The sequence below is a fragment of the Lactuca serriola genome, chromosome 6 (genome assembly GCF_051521515.1).
Source record: "Lactuca serriola cultivar US96UC23 chromosome 6, Lser_US96UC23_V15, whole genome shotgun sequence".
Taxonomy (NCBI): Eukaryota; Viridiplantae; Streptophyta; class Magnoliopsida; order Asterales; family Asteraceae; genus Lactuca; species Lactuca serriola.
In genome coordinates, this window is record NC_136413.1 from 83,023,088 (window position 1) to 83,033,923 (window position 10,836).

The following is a 10,836-nucleotide window of genomic DNA, read 5'->3' on the forward strand; positions in this document are numbered from 1 at the left end:
TACAATCTTTAATAGTTTAAAGTCCTTCATAACTTGTCCTCAAGTTATGGAAATTGAAGAGTTTTTTTTTAATTAAAACTACTTTAAACTCATAAGTTATGGAATTAATTCATTTTGAATAGTTTCAAAACTTGCCCTCAAGGTTTGGAATTTGAAAATTTTTCACTTAAATACTTTAATTCCAAGTTAAGCCCTTAGAATTTTAAATGTTAAAATTCAACCCTTATACTTTATAATATTATAAGTTAATAATATATATATATATATATATATATATATATATATATATATATATATGTATGTATGTATGTATGTATGTATGTATGTATGTATAAGAGCAAGTCAGTCTAACCGTTAGTAGGCCTCATTTACGAAGCCGGTCTATAAGTGGGTATAAGGTCATTGCCTATAAAATGGTAGTTTAATGGGTATCCACTCTCACCCACCGTTTCCTTGACTGGTAGAGGGTCATTAGCCGAACGGGTAGGACAAGGACTACAATTCTCCTTTCATTAAAGTATTAATGATAAATACTAAGTAACTAAACTCTTATTAATACCCAATCTTAGTTACTTAGGAAAATGTGAATAAGGTGCTAATCCATGAAATTACACTTTGCACTTTGTTTAAGTCGTTAGTGGAGCGTGTGTGGTTAACCGGCACACTAACCTGGATTAAACAATGTAGGAAAAGGGTAACTTAATGTTTATCATAATATTGATGGAGCGTGTGTGGTTAACAGGCATATCAATTAAGGGGTAAATATTAAGGGTACCAAGTATATTTGCATGTTTATTCACACATTGTTTTGTGATCCTCGGCATCCCAGTCACAAAACCTGAAGGGCACACTCGAGATAGAAACATGCCATTGAAAAGTTCAGTGAAACTCAAAAGAATCTAGGAGTTGCAAAATCAATTAAAACCTAATAATACATTTCGTTTTCATGGTGGAAATTGGTGAATCGTCATTCGCCTACCTTCAAATATTTTATTGCTTGGATTACGGCATCCCTCTTCTAAGTTATAAAAGTATTGTGTTGGGTCCTAGCCTTAATATTTCATATTGGGTGTTATATTGAGGACTTTAAATCGACTATCTTGAATATCTCCTAAAAGATGTCTGGTTTAGACATTTATGGTCTTCCCAAATCTCTTGAAACAAGCTTTCCTAAATGAAGATGATGTACCATGGAAGTCATGCTTCTCTCACTTCCTCCAATTATTCTCTCTAACCCACAAGTTCTTGAAAAGTTTAAGGTAACTCAAGCCCTATTGGCAAGCAAAGGTGTATGTGTGATCACATCTTGGAGATGTAGTCACATATTGACAAGCCGGGAGAGTTGGGTGTCAAAGTCTTGAGAAAGTTGGTAGCTTAACTACTTTCTAAATCACATAGTGAGTTCCTTTGGGACTACTATGAAACAAAATATGACAAAACCCTTAATGATCTTATCTATTTGCTAAGATCAACTTCCTAAAACTTTATGGACATTGACAAATGATGACATCGGATACCCAGTAAAGCTCTCTCTTCCCAATGGAAAGGGATCAGCCATAGTCAACTCGGTTGACCAAATGGTAAAGAGAGAGGCTAAGTTTGAGATAGTCCCATTATCAAGGGTCCATTGCCAAAGAAAGGGGAATTGGTTGCGAAGCTGCCAAATTTTACCTAAGGATGTTAAAGTCAATAAGTTTGACTCTACTTCAGGTAATGTGCACTATCTAACTCTGCTAAGTTGCTATTCTGAGACTCTTGATACATGATGTGACTGGGTCACATGTTGATGCTTTAAGAATCAAAGAAAAGTGAAGAAACTTAAAGAGAGAATATGTCGAATCTGATCGCATAAATGGATTTCTATCACATAGTTTGAAGATCGGTTCTTGAGCTACTTCTTAGGAGTTATGATATACTGCTTAGGAATAGATAACAACAAAGTTTTCATGTGCTTTTGCACTGTAAGGATAGTTTTTCCGCAAGGTTATAAAATAAAAGGAAAAATTTTGATTTTATTTATTTTAAACAATATCCTTACAATGGCATATGTGAAAATTTTTGTTGCTTATAAGATTCCATTAATAGCAAGAGTGGAAATATGAATTTGATTCTTTCATTTGTGGTAGTGTCTAAACTTACCAAATAAGGAAAGATTCTCATCACCCAAGTTTCAGTTGGATAGAAACTTGGAATCATGCAAGATGATGAATGAGAACTTTCAAGCATTGGAAAATTATGAGTAATTACCTGTTCACATGGATGTGTGAGTCAAGTAAAGGACTAAGGGATCGAGTACACATTCTTGTGCACTGGTTAAGTCCACCACAAAAGATCAATAAGACTATTCTTCATGATTTACTAAAGTTTAGTAAATATGGTTATACTTACAGGCTTAAGTATAATTCTGAAGCATTGAATTTTTTTTTTTCAGTGTATGGTAGAATGAATGAGAAGAATCAACTTAGGCAGAAAGATAAAAGTTTCTCAAATCTGAAAAGATGGGAGAGTACTTTAGTATCATGTTATATGATCATCTTAATGATTTTGAGACCTTATCACAATTCATCCTCTAAGTGCATTCTGATAGTTATGAAGAGGAGTTATGAATTGTTGAAGTGGTTAAATAAAAAAGATGATTCATACTTCGTTCCAAAAACAATTCTTAGAGATATACTCTAAGATTTTAACTTGAGTGGCATGTCTTAAAGAAGCGTTAAAACAATTGTCAAATGTAAGAGTAAAAGTTTTCTACTCTTGTACATTTGAAATTGGTAAGTTGTGATGTTTTGGATAAAACAAAGACCAACTATGGCCAATTGTGTGAAGTGTTTGTCTTGATTAGAATCCACACTATCTCATGAATATTTGAAAAGAAAGTCTTATATGTCAAGAGGACAATGGGAGTCTTAAAGATCCTGAAAAGAATTTTAAGTTCTAATCAAGAATAAAAAATTTGTAGTTTAACACTAGCACACGACATCAGGTTTATAACCTATCATGTTGACATACTTTATTTCTGTGCCCATTCCAGTTAAAGTTGGCTTTGCATATGAGTTCTTAGAGTTCTCAATTGGTTGCACAACAACTTGGAAGCAATGGCAGGCCCTTGAGCTACCAGATGGCAAGAAATTAAGATTGAGTTCAGTCCATATGAGTTTGGATTGGTCATTATCCTTGTCTTGTGACTATGGTTTTGACAAAATTCACATGGATAAGAACACATACACCATTAAATCTAAATGTCATAAGGTTTCTCTCCGATTCATGAAAATGATGGTGAGGAAACACTTTCACTAAGTAGATTTTAGCTAGATAGCAATTGTGATATTTGCATTCTCAAAGTCGTTAGTGGAGCATGTGTAGTTAACCAACACACTAACATGGACTTATGAGAAGTGGAAAAGGTCTACAAAATCGAGATTATGATTACGATATCCTTCTTCATAGTTCTTAAAATTGTTTAGACACACATTTGAGCTATCTAAGATAAGGTGTATGATATTGATAAAGTTTTATCAAAGCAATCTAGTATCAGAAATTTGAACTTTGGTAAGAAAGTCAATAAAGTATTGTTTTTCCTAGAAGTTCAGCTGATTTCTAAGTACATGTCAAAGCTAGTGGGAGCATAGCTGTTATGCTAATAATCATCATGTTAGTGGGAGTATGATAATTATGATAATGGTTGCAAGTTAGCAAAGTTAATTATAGAAAACAAAAGGTTTTGCTATAATTAAGAGAGAGGAAATTATACTTCATCTTAAATTTAAAAGCTTAGATTGAGGTTTTAATCGTATTTAGTCAAGAATATATATGAATTTTATGTTGGAATCATGTTGGAATGGCTCAACATAAGGAAATTCTATTTATGGGTCCATTATTTGTGTTCTAAAAATTCGATTATGAGAGAACTTGGAAAATTGAAATGGAAATAGTATAGCAAAAGACTAGTTTAGTCTTTATGTGAGACATCATGAATCGTGTCCCATATGCTTCAGATATAGGATCGATTACATGTGCTATATTCATCCTTTCTAAAATTCTCCAAATGCTTGGGGCATCAAGAACGGAAAAGGTCTAGAATTGGATATGACTAAAAGGATTAAGCAATTGTCGAGGACAATCTAAGGTTTACCAAAGATTGGTTGCTCAAGTATATTGTTAATTTTGGAAGGACCATATTGACATAATTTGTAAGGAGACAACTCTTGTTCAGAAGTGATAGTCAAAATGGAAGATAGAAATATTTCAAAGTTAGAAATTATTCAATCTGTGTAAGATTAGGAAACTTAATGCAAGAACGATGTTTCCAAGGATTTGATCTCCTTTGTAATACTCTGTAATGATTGTTGTTAAGTCTTAGTGAATTTGTGCATGATCATCACAAGAGGATCAATGCATATAAGTTTAGAATCTAACAGATGTCGGTAAATGATATGAATTTGGAATTCTTACATTTTCGATAAGGATCTGGGAGTGTGAAAAGAGAATCGTTGAAGTTATGTTCAATCGATCTAGTTCACAAAGTAAAGATCATAGACAAACATAGTATGCATACTTGGTGTGTGGCATCACTAGTGTTTAGAAAACATAGTGTACATGCTTGGAGCATGGGATAACTATTGTTTTAATTTAAGAATAAAGTTGATAGCTGAAACAGTATATAATGAATAATGTGTAATCATCTGGTGATAAATAAAAGGTGTTTTATTTATATTCATAAGTTTTGAGACCATATTGGATTCGAGTATTATTGTGTTTCATTTTGCATGATTTGACTTCCAGAATAACTAGGTCGTTCTTTCTGATTGACTGAGTTATTCAAACCATCCATAGTCGGTCATATGTTGGAAGTAGATATGAATCAAGATTGTCATGGGTTGGGCTTGTAGAGGTCTAAGATGTTGGACAAGGTGGTGCTACAACACTCATGAGTGCTCATAAGTTCTGAGTATTGGATTCAACCCACGCTCATTGGAATCACTTCATGCATTTTTATCACGAGTGATCATGAGACGATAATATATTATATTCTTCAAACCTAGAGATATGAGTTGTTACTATGAGTTGGTTATACATTGATTGCACGAAAACGCATTGGTAACTCGATGTTATAAAACGTGCCTTTGTGTATGATTCAACAAGTAGTAGAACAAGACATATGAGTCGAAGTTTATCCATTCCTTTTACCTTCGGGATAAAAGCGATATCTGTGGGCCCCTCAATGATTTGGTGATGACAAATGTAAGTGCTCGGCAGGGCCTAGACTGATTTGATTTGTTCAATTAGTCAGTCGTCATAAATCGGAAATCGGGAAACAACAAATGGACAGAGAGAATGATTATAATCCATGTCTCAGTCCATATGATATCTAGAATGGAGGAATATATGATCCCTTATCTAATGGAGAAGTCATTGACAGAGGACAGAGATCATCGGCAATGTCAGAGTTCGACAGAAGCTTTTGAGAGCTACGATTGCCAGTCGGTTCTTGTAGTCATACTTGCAATAATAGTTTTAGACTTATCCAAGTGGGAGACTGTTGGATTATTGTCCAAGTCCATAACTATAATTGGTAAGACTTGATCCAACCCAACATGGTCACTTTGGGTTGCATGACATCATGCATTTGGATAGACTATAATGAGAGAAATAACATTTAAGGTTTGTTAATATATTATAAGTTCTAATATATTAATAAGATTATTTAAATAGTATTGATCAATAATTAATCTAGGATTAATTAAGTGATCACTAGAAGACTAATTAAATATATGGGTTGATTGTGTAAATCATCTATACTTGTATAGTGGGCTAAGACTCCATGGATTATCAAGTTGGGCTAAAACCCATAAGATGCTCCATGGATGCTCCATTGTGTATTTGAACCCATGGATCCAAGGAAATGGAAAGCCATGACAATTAGGGTTTACCCTAATTGTCACTAACTATATAAGCATCTTATTGTTAACAAAATCGGCCAATATGGATGATAGAAAGGGCTAGCCGATTTTATGAAGTGTTCCAATTTTTCTCAAGTCATTCCATGTGTATTTGGTGTTGTGTGAACCATTTGAGGTGTCACACTTGGGGCACTAGGAACTCAAGCTTCATGAAGACATTCTACATCAAAGAGGTATGTAATTCTAACTTGAGATATTGATATTAATCAATGTTATTATGCTAGTTAGGATGAATACCTTGGAAAGTTCATATTTGCATGTATACTGGAGAAAACATAGATCCAAGGCATTTAGGGTTGCATATATACTTAGGAGTGTTAGAATGGTCAAAACCCATCAATAATATCTTTTAGTAGTTTTGTTTAAAATAAAATCACTGAAGAAATGTTTGTCTTGTAAACCGAATTGTTTAGTTAATGCTTAATGTGAATGAGGTTATAACCATACTTAATTGACTAGTGTAAACCTCAAGGTTCTTTAGGCATCGAAAAAGAAATGACATTAGTCACCCGTAGACCTGTCGGTCCTAACTGTAGCTAACAGCGAGGTGCAGGATTGTCAGTCCCATATAGATCTATACATAAACTCACGCTCCCCCTCCAGGAGACTCTGGTTATAAAGCATGACTTAACATGATTGTTGCTAAGTATCATGAAGAAGTATATCACATTGTAGTTAACTTGTTTTCATATAATATTTATATGTTTCTTGTTCTTGTAAATTAACGGTGTAAAAAGTAATAGTATGTATGTATTGATTGATGTGTTGTTTCGCTGATCTAGAAAATAGTATGAAATGATTCCGTAAACTATACATATTATAGTTTACTGGTATGTTTGTTTGAACTGTAAATGATTTGGAGAAAAGAATCATTTGCCCAACATATGCAATTGAGTTAAGTATGTTGTCACACCCCGAAACCGATGGCGGAAACGTTCCGGGGCGGAGGATGTCATGTAAAGTATCACAACCAATGTACATAGTAAGCATAGTAAACTTAGAACATTACATTACATAGGCATATTTACATTTTTTTAAAAGCAAAGTAATACGTGTTTCATATATACATCAGTATAAAAAAAGTAAAGACGAGACTTCTAAACGCTCCGACTTCTCCACAAAAACGCGAGATACATGTCTAACGAGAACCTGAGAATACAAGTAGTTTTGAAAATATCAGCATAAAGCTGGTGAGTTCATAAGTGGTTTGTTTCTAGTAAAAGAACAAGTTTCCTTTGGTTTTCTGAAAAAGTTGATATCCAAGAAAATCCCATATTTTCTTATAAGAGAAGTTTAGTTATCCGTTTGTTAAACAGCCTGGTTAAGAGAAGTTAAGTTATCCCAGGAAAAACCCTTATTTTCCTTAAAAGTCCATGGTTGGTTAATCGATTCGGAATGAAGTGTACAAGTATCTACCATACTTGTAACGTTTAAGTGAAGTTCCTGAAAGCCTGGTTATCCTTGAAAAGTACATTAGTTTTAACACATATATAAAACTAATAAGTAAGTGGTAAATTAATTACTAAACTAAATTTCCATAATCTAAGTTGCGAGTTCCATAACCATACAATAGACTAGATAAGGCCCGTAACGGGGCCAGTATCATTTTATGACTTTTGTCATCTGTGGACCAGTCGGTCCCACTGTAGCTAGCATCCAGGTGCGGGCTAGTCAATTTCGTATAGATCTATACACTCAAGTCACGTTCTCCCTCCAAGAGATTTTGGTTACAGGGCTAGTCCTACACTCTCGTATCTAGGGGGAGTGTTACCATGGACGTGTCTCCAATCTTAAGATTAATGAATTTTAAAAGTAATATTACGGAAAATCCTGTTTTATTGGTCCTTCACTCTCATATCTCGGGGGAGTGTTACCAAGGACGTATCAAAAGTTCTAATATTAATATTATTGGTCCTTCACTCTCGTATACCGGGGAGTGTTACCAAGGACGTATCAACAGTTCTAATCTTAATATTATTAGTCCTTCACTCTTGTATCTCAGGGAGTCTTACCAAGGACATATCAAAAGTTCTAATATTAATAGTATTGGTCCTTCACTCTCGTATCTCGGGGAGTGTTACCAAGGACGTATCAAAAGTTCTAATATTAATATTATTGGTCCTTCACTCACGTATCTCGGGGAGTGTTACCAAGGACGTGTTAAGAATACTACGATTAACAATTTACCAGTAATGATATGGAAAATAATGAGTTTCACAAATAAATCTGAAAATTTAACTCTACAAGTTAAACGGCTGGTAATACAGTTTTCTATGTTAGAAACATACGGAATATGAAACATTTCATAAAAAATAATAAGTTTGAGTACAACATTTCCTTGTACTTTTGCTTGTATTCCCCCCCCTGAAAACATGAAAAACACGGAAAAAGGTGTAGGGGTATGAACTCACCAGTTGGGAAACGTGCCAGATAGGATGCTAAGTGTCAGTTTAGGGCTTGAACACACGCGAGGATCCTATGTAACATGAGGAGATACATAATTGTATCTAATTAGACATTGAACTACTAATTAAGTAAGGTAATACACTCCGAGGTGTGAAAACACTTTATCTCAAGTGTTAGGAATGATCTGGGTTGCATCTAAGGGCGGTGTATGGCCTAGATATGGAGTTTTCTCTTCAAGAGTAAACTCCTAGGGGAGATTGCGGCCCATAGACCATATTCCCATGAGTTTACGGCCATAAACTCATGGGTGATGTGTTCTTGGATGCTTAAAGGCCTTAAAACACTTGGGAAATTAGGGTAGGTTCATTTCTAGGGCATAGGAAGTGATTAAATCATCAAAAATACCATTTACATGAGTTTACGGCCGTAAAATCTTACTTGTTCCTTCCTTTCATGATTTGAGGTTTCTAATGGAAGAATACAAGGTTCTATGCATGAATCCAAGCCATAAAGGGAAGTTAGGGCACCATTTGACCTCCTTAAGGGAGTTTACGGCCAAAAAACCATTCCCTTGGGGGTTTACGGTCGTAATACCTTTATGGTCATGTTTTCTTTCAAGTTTAAGGTCCCTAATTCGATGGTGGTTGATTCTAGACATTATCCCAAGCCATAGGAGGTGTTTAAGGGGCAATTTAACACATTAAAAGGTATTTACGGCCTAAGAATGAGTGTTTACGGTCCAAGAATGCTCTTGGGCCGTAAACTCATGTTTACTCCCCAATTGAAAAGATTTTGGTGTTCTAAGTTCATTCATGCAAGCCCCTAAGTCATAGCTAAGCACTAGAAGTGATTTGGAAGGGTTTTGGGGCTCCAAAACCCCATTTAAGGGTGTTTACGGTTTAGGGCTATACTAGGGCCGTAAACACATGATTTCCATACATTTGGGTGATTTAAACACGAATTTGCATGTTAAAAAAGCTAATCTACAAGCTTGGATAGATCACTTACCAATTTGGAGCTTGAAAGGGGTGGTTTTTGGATAAAAAATGGCTTGAAGAGAGAGAATAGAGAGAGAGATAGTGGAAAAGCTTCAAATGAAGTCCACTCACCCTTATATAGGGTTTGAGTTTGTGGCCCAGTGGAAATCTACCCGATACCGGCGTTAAACGGGGTTTATGATCGTACCCGATTAAGTTGTTGTAACCCGACGTGGTCATGAATTAGAAACTTTTAAAAAGAATATCGAGGGTGTTTCATGTGTTTCTAATGCGTTTGGACACTCATGAAATCATAATAAAAGTCTCAATTTAAATAAGCTAATCCAAAATGTTAACTGAACAGTTTGATAAAGATGGGTTTTATTGACGGAAACGGGTTACAATGACGGGATAAATATCAGGTTGTCACATTATCCCCCCGTTAGAGGGAATTTCGTCCCGAAATTTAGAATCCAAATACAAATCATGGATTTGGAAAGAGATTTGGATATTTTTGCTTCATCGAATCTTCGCGCTCCCAAGTGAATTCGGGTCCCCGCTTGGCATTCCAGCGAATCTTCACTATCGGGATGCGGCTTTTTTTGTACGTTTGATTTCTCGATCCATGATTTTGATTGGGTCTTCAACGAAGTTCAGGTTTTTGTTGATCTCGATCTCATCAAGGGGGATCACGAGGGTTTCATCGGATAGACACTTTTTAAGATTAGAGACATGGAAGACAGGATGGATGTTGCTAAGCTCTTAAGGTAGTCAGAGTTTGTAGGCTACGGGACCGATCCTAGCGAGGATCTCGAAAGGTCCTACGTACCTCGGGTTATGTTTTCCTCGCTTTCCAAATCTTATCGTGTCTTTCCAGGGCGAGACCTTTAACAGGACACGATCTCCAACGTGGTATTCCAGAGGTTTCCGTCATTTATCGGCGTAACTCTTTTGTCTGTCTCGTGAAGATTTCAGTCGTTCTCGGATTTGGATAATCTTCTTGATGGTTTCGTGGATGATTTCAGGACCAGTGAGAGCACTGTCGGGGACTCGACCCTTAGTTGCGTGTCCCTTACCTCGGCCCAACACAGAGGGGATCTGCACTTGCGACCGTAGAGGGCTTCGAACGGGGTAGCCTTGATACTGGTGTGGTAACTGTTGTTATACGAGAACTCGATCAAGGGTAAATGGGTGTCCCACGAATTTCAGAAATCAATGACACATGCTCTTAACATGTCTTCCAGGGTCTGGATAGTTCTCTCACTTTGTCCGTCTGTCTGTGGATGATAAGCGGTACTTATATCCAGCTTAGTTCCAAGAGCTTTCTAAAGGGACTGCCAAAACCTTGAGGTAAACCTGCTATCTCGATCGGAGATAATGGACATAGGTACATCGTGCAGTCGGACTATCTCTTGGATGTAGATTCGCGTAATTCCTTCCATCTTGAATGATTCTTTAATCGGTAGGAAGTGAGCGGATTTTGTCAAACGGTC